The sequence below is a fragment of the Triticum dicoccoides genome, chromosome 2A (genome assembly GCF_002162155.2).
Source record: "Triticum dicoccoides isolate Atlit2015 ecotype Zavitan chromosome 2A, WEW_v2.0, whole genome shotgun sequence".
Lineage (NCBI taxonomy): Eukaryota > Viridiplantae > Streptophyta > Magnoliopsida > Poales > Poaceae > Triticum > Triticum dicoccoides.
In genome coordinates this window covers 623,858,052-623,869,255 of record NC_041382.1, presented here as the reverse complement: position 1 = coordinate 623,869,255, position 11,204 = coordinate 623,858,052, and positions in this window count along the sequence as shown.

The window sequence follows — 11,204 nt, the reverse complement described above, 5'->3', positions numbered from 1 at the left end:
ACCCGGAACATTTCTGATATCCAAATATAGGCTTCCAATATATCAATCTTTATGTCTCGACCATTTCGAGACTCCTCGCCATGTCCGTGATCATATCCGGAACTCCGAACAACCTTCGGTTCATCAAAAAACAAAAACCCTAATTACGATCGTCACCGAACTTTAAGCGTGCGGACCCTACGGGTTCGAGAACTATGTAGACATGACCGAGACAGGTCTCCGGTCAATAACCAATAGTGGAACCTGGATGCTCATATTTGCTCCTACATATTCTACGAAGATCTTTATCGGTCAGACCGCATAACAACATACATTGTTCCCTTTGTCATCGGTACGTTACTTGCCCGAGATTCGATCGTCGGTATCTTAATACCTAGTTCAATCTCGTTACCAGCAAGTCTCTTTACTCGTTCCGTAATACATCATCCTGCAACTAACTTATTAGTTGCAATGCTTGCAAGGCTTGAGTGATGTGCATTACCGAGAGGGCCCAGAGATACCTCTCCGACAATCAGAGTGACAAATCCTAATCTCGAAATACGCCAACCCAACAAGTACCTTCAGAGACACTTGTAGAGCTCCTTTATAATCACCCAGCTATGTTGTGATGTTTGGTAGCACACAAAGTGTTCCTCCGGTAAACGGGAGTTGCATAATCTCATAGTCATAGGAACATGTATAAGTTATGAAGAAAGCAATAGCAACAAAGTAAACAATCAAGTGCTAAGCTAACAGAATGGGTCAAGTCAATCACATCATTTTCCTAATGATGTGATCCCGTTAATCAAATGACAACTCATGTCTATGGTTAGGAAACATAACCATCTTCGATCAACGAGCTAGTCAAGTAGAGGCATACTAGTGACACTCTCTTTGTCTATGTATTCACACATGTATTATGTTTCTGGTTAATACAATTCTAGCATGAATAATAAACATTTATCATGATATAAGGAAATAAATAATAACTTTATTATTGCCTCTAGGGCATATTTCCTTCACTCTTGAGCTCCAGCGCCCAAGTTCTCATCTGTTTCCCACTCGAGAAAGCACTACGCCATGTCCGGATCCGGAGGTCAAGGCAAGTGGATGGCTTCCTCCGTCAAGGAGGAGGACATCGCCGAGCTTCGGTCGGCCGGGTACTTGGCGAAGGAAATCGCCCACCGTCTTCCAGCCCGGGGACAAATCATTCCCACGCCGGAGCCCAACAAGAGGGTAGTGTTCGTCCCCCATTTCCTCCGCGGGCTAGGGTTTCCACTCCACCCCTTCGTCCGCGGGATAATGCTCTACTACGGGATAGACTTCCACGATCTATCCCCGAACTCCTTCCTCAATATCTCGATGTTCATCGTCATGTGCGAGGCCTTCCTCTGCATCCAACCCCACTTCGGGTTGTGGCTTGATACGTCTGCAACGTATCTATAATTTTTGATTGCTCCATGCTATATTATCTACTGGTTTGGACATTATTGGGCTTTATTATCCACTTTTATATTATTTTTGGGATTAACCTATTAACCGGAGGCCCAGCCCAGAATTGCTGTTTTTTTGCCTGTTTTAGGGTTTCGAAGAAAACGAATATCAAACGGAGTCCAAACGGAATGAAACCTTCGGGAACGTGATTTTGTCACCGAACACAACTCAGGAGACTTGGACCCTACGTCAAGACAATTAACAGGAGGCCACGAGGTAGGGGCGCGCGCCTAACCCCCCAGGCGCGCCCTCCACCCTCGTGGGCCCCCTGTTGCTCCACCGACGTACTTCTTCCTCCTATATATACCCACGTACCCCCAATTATCAGAGACGGAGCCAAAAACCTAATTCCACCGCCGCAACTTTATGTATCCACGAGATCCCATCTTGGGGCCTGTTCCAGAGCTTCGCCGGAGGGGGCATCGATCACGGAGGGCTTCTACATCAACACCATAGCCCTCCGATGAAGTGTGAGTAGTTTACCTCAGACCTACGGGTCCATAGTTAGTATATTGATGGCTTCTCCTCTCTTTTTGGATCTCAATACAATGTTCTCCCCCTCTCTTGTGGAGATCTATTCGATGTAATCTTCTTTTTGCGGTGTGTTTGTTGAGACCGATGAATTGTGGGTTTATGATCAAGTCTATCTACGAATAATATTTGAATCTTCTCTGAATTCTTTTATGTATGATTGGTTATCTTTGCAAGTCTCTTCGAATTATCAGTTTGGTTTGGCCTACAAGATTGATCTTTCTTGCAATGGGAGAAGTGCTTAGCTTTGGGTTCAATCTTGCGGTGTCCTTTCCCGGTGACAGTAAGGGCATCAAGGCACGTATTGTATTGTTGCCATCGAGGATAACAAGATGTTTTTTTTTCATATTGCATGAGTGTATCCCTCTACATCATGTCATCTTGCTTAAGGCGTTACTCTGTTTTTAACTTAATACTCTAGATGCATGCTGGATAGCGGTCGACGAGTGGAGTAATAGTAGTAGATGCAGGCAGGAGTCGGTCTACTTGTCTCGAACGTGATGCCTATATACATGATCATACCTAGATATTCTCATAACTATGCTCAATTCTGTCAATTGCTCAACAGTAATTTGTTCACCCGCCGTAGAATACTTATGCTCTCGAGAGAAGCCACTAGTGAAACCTATGACCCCTGGGTCTATTTTTATCATATCAATCTCCTACTACTTTCTTATTTACTTTGCCTTTATTTTACTTTGCATCTTTATCATTAAAATACCAAAAATATTATTTTATCATATCTATCAGATGTCACTCTCGTAAGTGGCCCTATAGGGATTGACAACCCCTATTTGCGTTGGTTGCGAGGATTTTTTTTGTTTTGTGCAGGTGCGAGGGACTCACGCGTAGCCTCCTACTGGATTGATACCTTGGTTCTCAAAAACTGAGGGAAATACTTACGCTACTCCGCTGCATCATCCCTTCCTCTTCGGGGAAAACCAACGCAGTGCTAAAAGAGGTAGCAAGAAGGATTTCTGACGCCGTTGCCGGGGAGGTCTACGCAAAAGTCAACATACCAAGTACCCATCACATACCCTTATCTCCCGCATTACATTATTTGCCATTTGCCTCTCTTTTTCCTCTGCCCCCAATTCACCCTTGCCGTTTTATTCGCCCTCTCTCTCTCCATCCTCCCTCTCTTTCTCTATTTGCCTCTTTTTGCCCGTTTGCTTTTTTTGTTTGCTTGTGTGTTAGTTTGCTTGCTTGTCGCGATGGCTCAAGATAATACTAAATTGTGTGATTTCACCAATACCAACAACAATGATTTTATTAGCACTCCGATTGCTCCTCTTACTGATGCTGAATCTTGTGAAATTAATGCTGCTTTGCTGAATCTTGTCATGAAAGATCCATTTTCCGGCCTTCCTAGTGAAGATGCCGCTACCCATCTAAATAGCTTCATTGATTTGTGTGACATGCAAAAGAAGAAAGATGTGGATAATGATATTGTTAAATTGAAACTATTTCCTTTTTCGCTTAGAGATCGTGCTAAAGCTTGGTTTCCGTCTTTGCCTAAAAATAGTATTGATTCATGGAATAAGTGCAAAGATGCTTTTATCTCTAAGTATTTTTCTCCCGCTAAGATCATCTCTCTTAGAAACGATATTATGAACTTTAAGCAACTTGATCATGAACATGTTGCACAAGCTTGGGAGAGAATGAAATTAATGATACATAATTGCCCTACTCATGGTTTAAATTTGTGGATGATTATACAAAATTTTTATGCCGGATTGAATTTTGCTTCTAGATATCTTTTAGATTCGACCGCGGGAGGCACTTTTATGGAAATCACTTTAGGAGAAGCTACTAAACTCCTAGATAATATTATGATTAATTATTCTCAATGGCATACTGAAAGATCTACTAATAAAAAGGTGCATGCGATAGAAGAAATTAATGTTTTGAGTGGAAAGATGGATGAACTTATGAAATTATTTGCTAATAAGAGTGTTTCTTCTGATCCTAATGATATTCCCTTGTCTACTTTGATTGATAATAATAATGAATCTATGGATGTGAATTTTGTTGGTAGGATTTTTTTTGGTAATAACGCGTATAGAGGAAATTTCAACTCTAGGCCTTATCCTAGTAATCCCTCTAATAATTATGGTAATTACTACAACAATTCTTATGGAAATTATAATAAGATGCCCTCTGATTTTGAATCTAATATTAAAGAATTTATTACTTTGCAAAAGAATTTTAATGCTATGATTGAAGAAAAATTGCTTAAGATTGATGATTTGGCTAGGAATGTTGATAGAATTGCTCTTGATGTTGATTCTTTGAAACTTAGATATATTCCACCTAAGCATGATATCAATGATTCTCTCAAAGCCATGAGAATTTCCATTGATGGGTGCAAAGAAAGAACCGCTAGGATGCATGCTAAGAAAGATGCCTTTATAAGAGCGTGTTCTTCTAGTACCTATGAAAATAATGATGAAGATCTAAAAGTTATTGATGTGTCCCCTATTAAATCTTTGTTTTGCAATATGAATCTTGATAATGATGGGACTAAGTATGATCCACCTTTACCTAGAAGACGTTCCAAGAATTCTGAATTTGTTGATCTTGATGCTAAATTTGATAAAAGTGGGATTGAAGAAATTAAAACCCTAGATGTTGCTAAACCCACTATTATGGATTTCAAGGTATTTAACTATGAAAATTGCTCTTTGATTGATTGTATTTCCTTGTTGCAATCCGTGCTAAATTCCCCTCATGCTTATAGTCAAAATAAAGCATTTACTAAACATATTATTGACGCCTTGATGCAATCTTATGAAGAAAAACTTGAATTGGAAGTTTCTATCCCTAGAAAACTTTATGATGAGTGTGAACTAACTATTAAATTAAAATTAAAAATTATGAATGCTATGCTTTATGTGATTTGGGTGCTAGTGTTTCCATGATTCCAAAGACTTTGTGTGATTTGTTAGGTTTCCGTGATTTTAATGACTGCTCTCTAAACTTGCACCTTGCGGATTCCACTATTAAGAAACCTATGGGAAGAATTAATGATATTCCTATTGTTGCAAATAGGAATTATGTGCCCATAGATTTTATTGTTCTTGACATAGATTGCAATCCTTCATGTCCTATTATTCTTGGTAGACCTTTCCTTAGAATGATTGGTGCAATTATTGATATGAAGGAAGGAAATATTAGATTCCAATTTCCATTAAGGAAAGGCATGAAACACTTTCCTAGAAATAAAATTAAATTACCTTATGAATCTATTATGAAAGCCACTTATGGATTGCCTACCAAAGATGGCAATACCTAGATCTATTCTTGCTTGTTATGCCTAACTAAGGGTGTTAAACGATAGTGCTTGTTGGGAGGCAACCCAATTTTATTTTTATTCCTTGATTTTTGCTCCTGATTAGTAATAAATAATTTATCTAGCCTCTGTTTTGGTAGTGTTTTTGTGTTTAATTAGTGTTTGTGCCAAGTAGAACCATTGGGAAGACTTGGGGAAAGTCTTGTTGAACTTGCTGTAAACAACAGAAACTTTAGCGCTCACGATAACTGCTGTCATTTTTATTTGGAGAGTGCTATTTAGTTAATTATTTTTGAATATGATTAATAGATAAATTACTCACGTCCAGATATTTATTTTAGAATGTTTGGGGTTCCAGATCTTGCGCTAGCTACAGATTACTACAGACTGTTCTGCTTTTGACAGATTCTGTTTTTCGTGTGTTGTTTGCTTATTTTGATGAATCTATGGCTAGTAAAATAGTTTATAAACCATAGAGAAGTTGGAATACAGTAGGTATAACACCAATATAAATAAATAATGAGTTCATTACAGTACCTTGAAGTGATTTTTTATTTTCTTTCGCTAACGGAGCTCACGAGATTTTCTACTTTAAGTTTTGTGTTGTGAAGTTTTCAAGTTTTGGGTAAAGATTTGATGGATTATGGAACAAGGAGTGGCAAGAGCCTAAGCTTGGGGATGCCCATGGCACCCCTAAGATAATCTAAGGACACCTAAAAGCCAAAGCTTGGGGATGCCCCGAAAGGCATCCCCTCTTTCGTCTACTTCTATCGGTAACTTTACATGGAGCTATATTTTTATTTACCACATGATATATGTTTTTCTTGGAGCGTCGTGTATGATTTGAGTCTTTGATTGTTAGTTTACCACAATCATCCTTGCTGTACATACCTTTTGAGAGAGCCATATATGATTTGGAATTTGTTAGAATACTCTATGTGCTTCACTTATATCTGTTGAGTTATATAATTTTGCTCTAGTGCTTCACTTATATCTTTTAGAGCACGGTGGTGGATTTGTTTTATAGAAACTATTGATCTCTCATGCTTCACTTAGATTATTTTGAGAGTCTTAATCGCATGGTAATTTGCTTAAAATCCTAATATGCTTGGTATGCAAGATTAATAATAAAACTTTCTTATGAGTGTGTTGAATACTAAGAGAAGTTTGATGCTTGATGATTGTTTTGAGATATGGAGGTAATAGTATCAAAGTCGTGCTAGTTGAGTAGTTGTGAAATTGAGAAATACTTGTGTTGAGGTTTGCAAGTCCCGTAGCATGCACGTATGGTAAACGTTATGCAACAAATTTGAAACATGAGGTGTTATTTGATTGTCTTCCTTATGAGTGGCGGTCGGGGACGAGCGATGGTATTTTCCTACCAATCTATCCCCCTAGGAGCATGCGCGTAGTACCGAGGTTTTTGATGACTTGTAGATTTTTGCAATAAGTATGTGAGTTCTTTATGACTAATGTTGAGTCCATGGATTATACGCATTCTCAGCCTTCCATCCTTGCTAGCCTCTTCGCCACCATGCATTGCCCTTTCTCACATTGAGAGTTGGAGCAAACTTTGCCGGTGCATCCAAACCCCGTGATATGATACGCTCTTTCACACATAAACCTCCTTATATCTTCCTCAAAACAGCCACCATACCTACCTATTATGGCATTTTCATAGCCATTCCGAGATATATTGCCATGCAACTTTCCATCATTCCGTTCGTCATGACACATTCATCATTGTCATATTGCTTAGCATGGTCATGTAGTTGACATAGTATTTGTGGCAAGGCCACCATTCATAATTCTTTCATACATGTCACTCTTGGTCCATTGCATATCCCGGTACACCGCCGGAGGCATTCATATAGAGTCATCTTTTGTTCTAGTATCGAGTTGTAAATAAATAGAAGTGTGATGATCATCATTTTCTAGAGCATTGTCCCAAGTGAGGAATATAAAAAAAATAGAAAGGCCATAAAAAAAGAGAAGATCCAAAAAAGGAGAAAGGCCATAAAAAAGGAGAAGGCCCCCAAAAAGAGAAAAAATGAGAGAAAAAGAGAGAAGGGACAATGTTACTATCCTTTGCCACACTTGTGCTTCAAAGTAGCACCATGATCTTCATAGTAGAAAGTCTCTCATGTTATCACTTTCATATACTAGTGGGAATTTTTCATTATAGAACTTGGCTTGTATATTCCAACAATGGGCCTCCTCAAGTGCCCTAGGTCTTCGTGAGCAAGCAAGTTGGATGCACACCCACTAGTTTCTTTGGTTGAGCTTTCATACATTTATAGCTCTAGTGTATCCGTTGCATGGCAATCCCTACTCCTTGCATTAACATCAATCAGTGGGCATCTCCATAGCCCATTGATTAGCCTCGTTGATGTGAGACTTTCTCCTTTTTGTCTTCTCCACATAACCCCCTCATTATATTCTATTCCACCTATAGTGCTATGTCCATGGCTCGCGCTCATATATTGCGTGAAAGTTTATAGGTTTGAGATTACTAAAGTATGAAACAATTGCTTGGCTTGTCATCGGGGTTGTGCATGATGATAGCATTCTTGTGTGACGAAAATGAAACATGACTAAACCATATGATTTTGTAGGGATGAACTTTCTTTGGCCATGTTATTTTGAGAAGACATAATTGCTTAGTTAGCATGCTTGAAGTATTATAATTTTTATGTCAATATGATCTTTTGTCTTGAATCATTTGGATCTGAATATTCATACCACAATTAAGAAGAATTACATTAAAATTATGCCAAGTAGCACTCCGCATCAAAATTTATGTTTTTATCATTTACCTACTCGAGGACGAGCAGGAATTAAGCTTGGGGATGCTTGATATGTCTCCAACGTATCTATAATTTTTGATTGCTCCATGCTATATTATCTACTGTTTTGGACATTATTGGGCTTTATTATCCACTTTTATATTATTTTTGGGACTAACCTATTAACCTGAGGCCCAGCCCAAAATTGCTGTTTTTTGCCTGTTTTAGGGTTTCGAAGAAAAGGAATATCAAACGGAGTCCAAACGGAATGAAACCTTTGGGAACGTGATTTTCTTATCGAATACAACTCAGGAGACTTGGACCCTACGTCAAGACAATTAACAGGAGGCCACGAGGTAGGGGGGCGCACCTACCCCCCAGGCGCGCCCTACACCCTCGTGGCCCCCTTGTTGCTCCACCGACGTACTTCTTCCTCCTATATATACCCACGTACCCCCAAACGATCAGAGACGGAGCCAAAAACCTAATTCCACCGCCGCGACTTTCTGTATCCATGAGATCCCATCTTGGGGCCTATTCCGGAGCTCCACCGGAGGGGGCATCGATCACGGAGGGCTTCTACATCAACACCATAGCCCTCCGATGAAGTGTGAGTAGTTTACCTCAGACCTACGGGTCCATAGTTAGTAGCTTGATGGCTTCTTCTCTCTTTTTCGATCTCAATACAATGTTCTCCCCCTCTCTTGTGGGGATCTATTCGATGTAATCTTCTTTTTGCGGTGTGTTTGTTGAGACCGATGAATTGTGTGTTTATGATCAAGTCTATCTACATATAATATTTAAATCTTCTCTGAATTCTTTTATGTATGATTGGTTATCTTTGCAAGTTTCTTCAAATTATCAGTTTGGTTTGGCCTACTAGATTGATCTTTCTTGCAATGGGAGAAGTGCTTAGATTTGGGTTCAATCTTGCGGTGTCCTTCCCCGGTGACAGTAAGGGCAGCAAGGCACGTATTGTATTGTTGCCATCGAGGATAACAAGATGGTTTTTTTTTCATATTGCATGAGTCTATCCCTCTACATCATGTCATCTTGCTTAAGGCGTTACTCTGTTTTTAACTTAATACTCTAGATGCATGCTGGATAGCGGTCGATGAGTGGAGTAATAGTAGTAGATGCAGGCAGGAGTCGGTCTACTTGTCTCGGACGTGATGCCTATATACATGATCATACCTAGATATTCTCATAACTATGCTCAATTCTGTCAATTGCTCAACAGTAATTTGTTCACCCACCGTAGAATACTTATGCTCTCGAGAGAAGCCACTAGTGAAACCTATGGCCCCCGGGTCTATCTTTATCATATCAATCTCCTACTACTTTGTTATTTCCTTTGCCTTTATTTTACTTTGCATCTTTATCATTAAAATACCAAAAATATTATCTTATCATATCTATCAGATCTCACTCTCGTAAGTGGCCCTATTGGGATTGACAACCGCTATTTGCATTGGTTGCGAGGATTTATTTGTTTTGTGTAGGTGCGAGGGACTCGCGCGTAGCCTCCTATTGGATTGATACCTTGGTTCTCAAAAACTAAGGGAAATACTTACGCTACTCTGCTGCATCATCCCTTCCTCTTCGGGGAAAACCAACACAGTGCTAAAAGAGGTAGCATGGCTCAAAACTTTTAATGTGAAGCCCAAGGTGGTGGATGGATAGCACGCAGAGTGCGGGGGTGCCATGGTGAGCAAGCTCACCAATGTCTCTTGGCCCAAAGGCACATTCGTGGAGTCTGTCAAGGAATGGCAGAACCAATGGTTCTACATCACTGAACCCCGCGGCGCTACCTGGGCCGTGGCTGCCGCATTCAACTCCGACGCTCCCGTGTGTCTCACCTCCTGGGTCGAGAAGAGCCCGAACTGGTGTTTTTCAGACGAGCTGATTGGGCTGCAAATGCGCATTCAAAGCATAATCGATGGGGACATCAAGCTTGTCAATGTAATCCAAGTGACGCTGGTGCGCCGGATCCTCCCCTACCAGAGCCGAAGCCGCCCTCTATGGGATTTCAACCCGAAAAAGCACCACACCTTGGAAAGGCTCTTTGAAACAACTCACGAAGATGCCTGGAAGTTTCTCTTCAAGGGCAACGAGATACCGCCGGCCACAGATTCGGACCGTGGTCACGACATAAATCACCTCCCCAATGAGGTATGTTATTTTCAGCACATCCTCTACTTGCTTGTTTGAAGGACAATATCTAAGCTTTTATTATCATTGCTTTTTCAGTACTGGTTGAAGAAGGCGAAGCAGATCCGGTGTCCGGCTCCCTTGCCCGAAGAACCAGTCATCCCGCGTTTAGCGAAGATGCTGGAGCCGGCACCTTATAAGGCACCAGAAAAGAAGGCCATAGGAAAGGCCAAGGGGGTCCGGAGTGGCCCCCGCCGCAAGGGCACTTTGGACGCGACGTCCGAAGACAAGACCCGTTCCCCCGCCGCCGAAGACGATGAGGATGATGATGAGGAGGAAAGCGACTCTCCCCCTGATGGGGGGAGGAAGAAGAGGGCGGCCTCCACAACTCTGGAGGCGGAAGCTCCCAAGAAGGGGAAAGGCTCCCTCGCGGATAACTCCGCATGGGACGTCGACAACAGTCCGGAGAGACACCCCCCGCACTAAGCCTCGGGCCGCATCGTAAGTACTAAGACTTGTATCCGCCCATAAAGTTTCTCCTCCTCATTATATTGAGATGATTGGTTATGTTACTGTGGTCCGGCCCACAACAGCTCCCCGCAATCCTCGTCAGGAGGCTCGCTGGATTCCAAGGCGATGGCCAGCGATTCACCGCCAGCCGCCCACTCCCGTAAGGCTAAGGACGATGCGGAGATGCTATCCCGAAGGACTGTTCCAGGCGAGGGAGAGGCTCGGGAGGCGCCGGAAGTCGAAACCCCGTCGCCGGAAGCCAAGGGGAATCAATCCCCATGGAGACTGGCGAGGAGGGCCGTACTTAGTTCGGCCCTCAACCGGACTCAATTCCGGAGACCGAGGCGGCTCCGGAATCCAGCACGCGGCCTCCTTCGAAAGAAGGGGGGATGGCTATTCCGCCGGTGACCCCTGTCCAACCAGGGGCACCGGATAATCTGCTGGAAGCGCTGGGAAGCGCT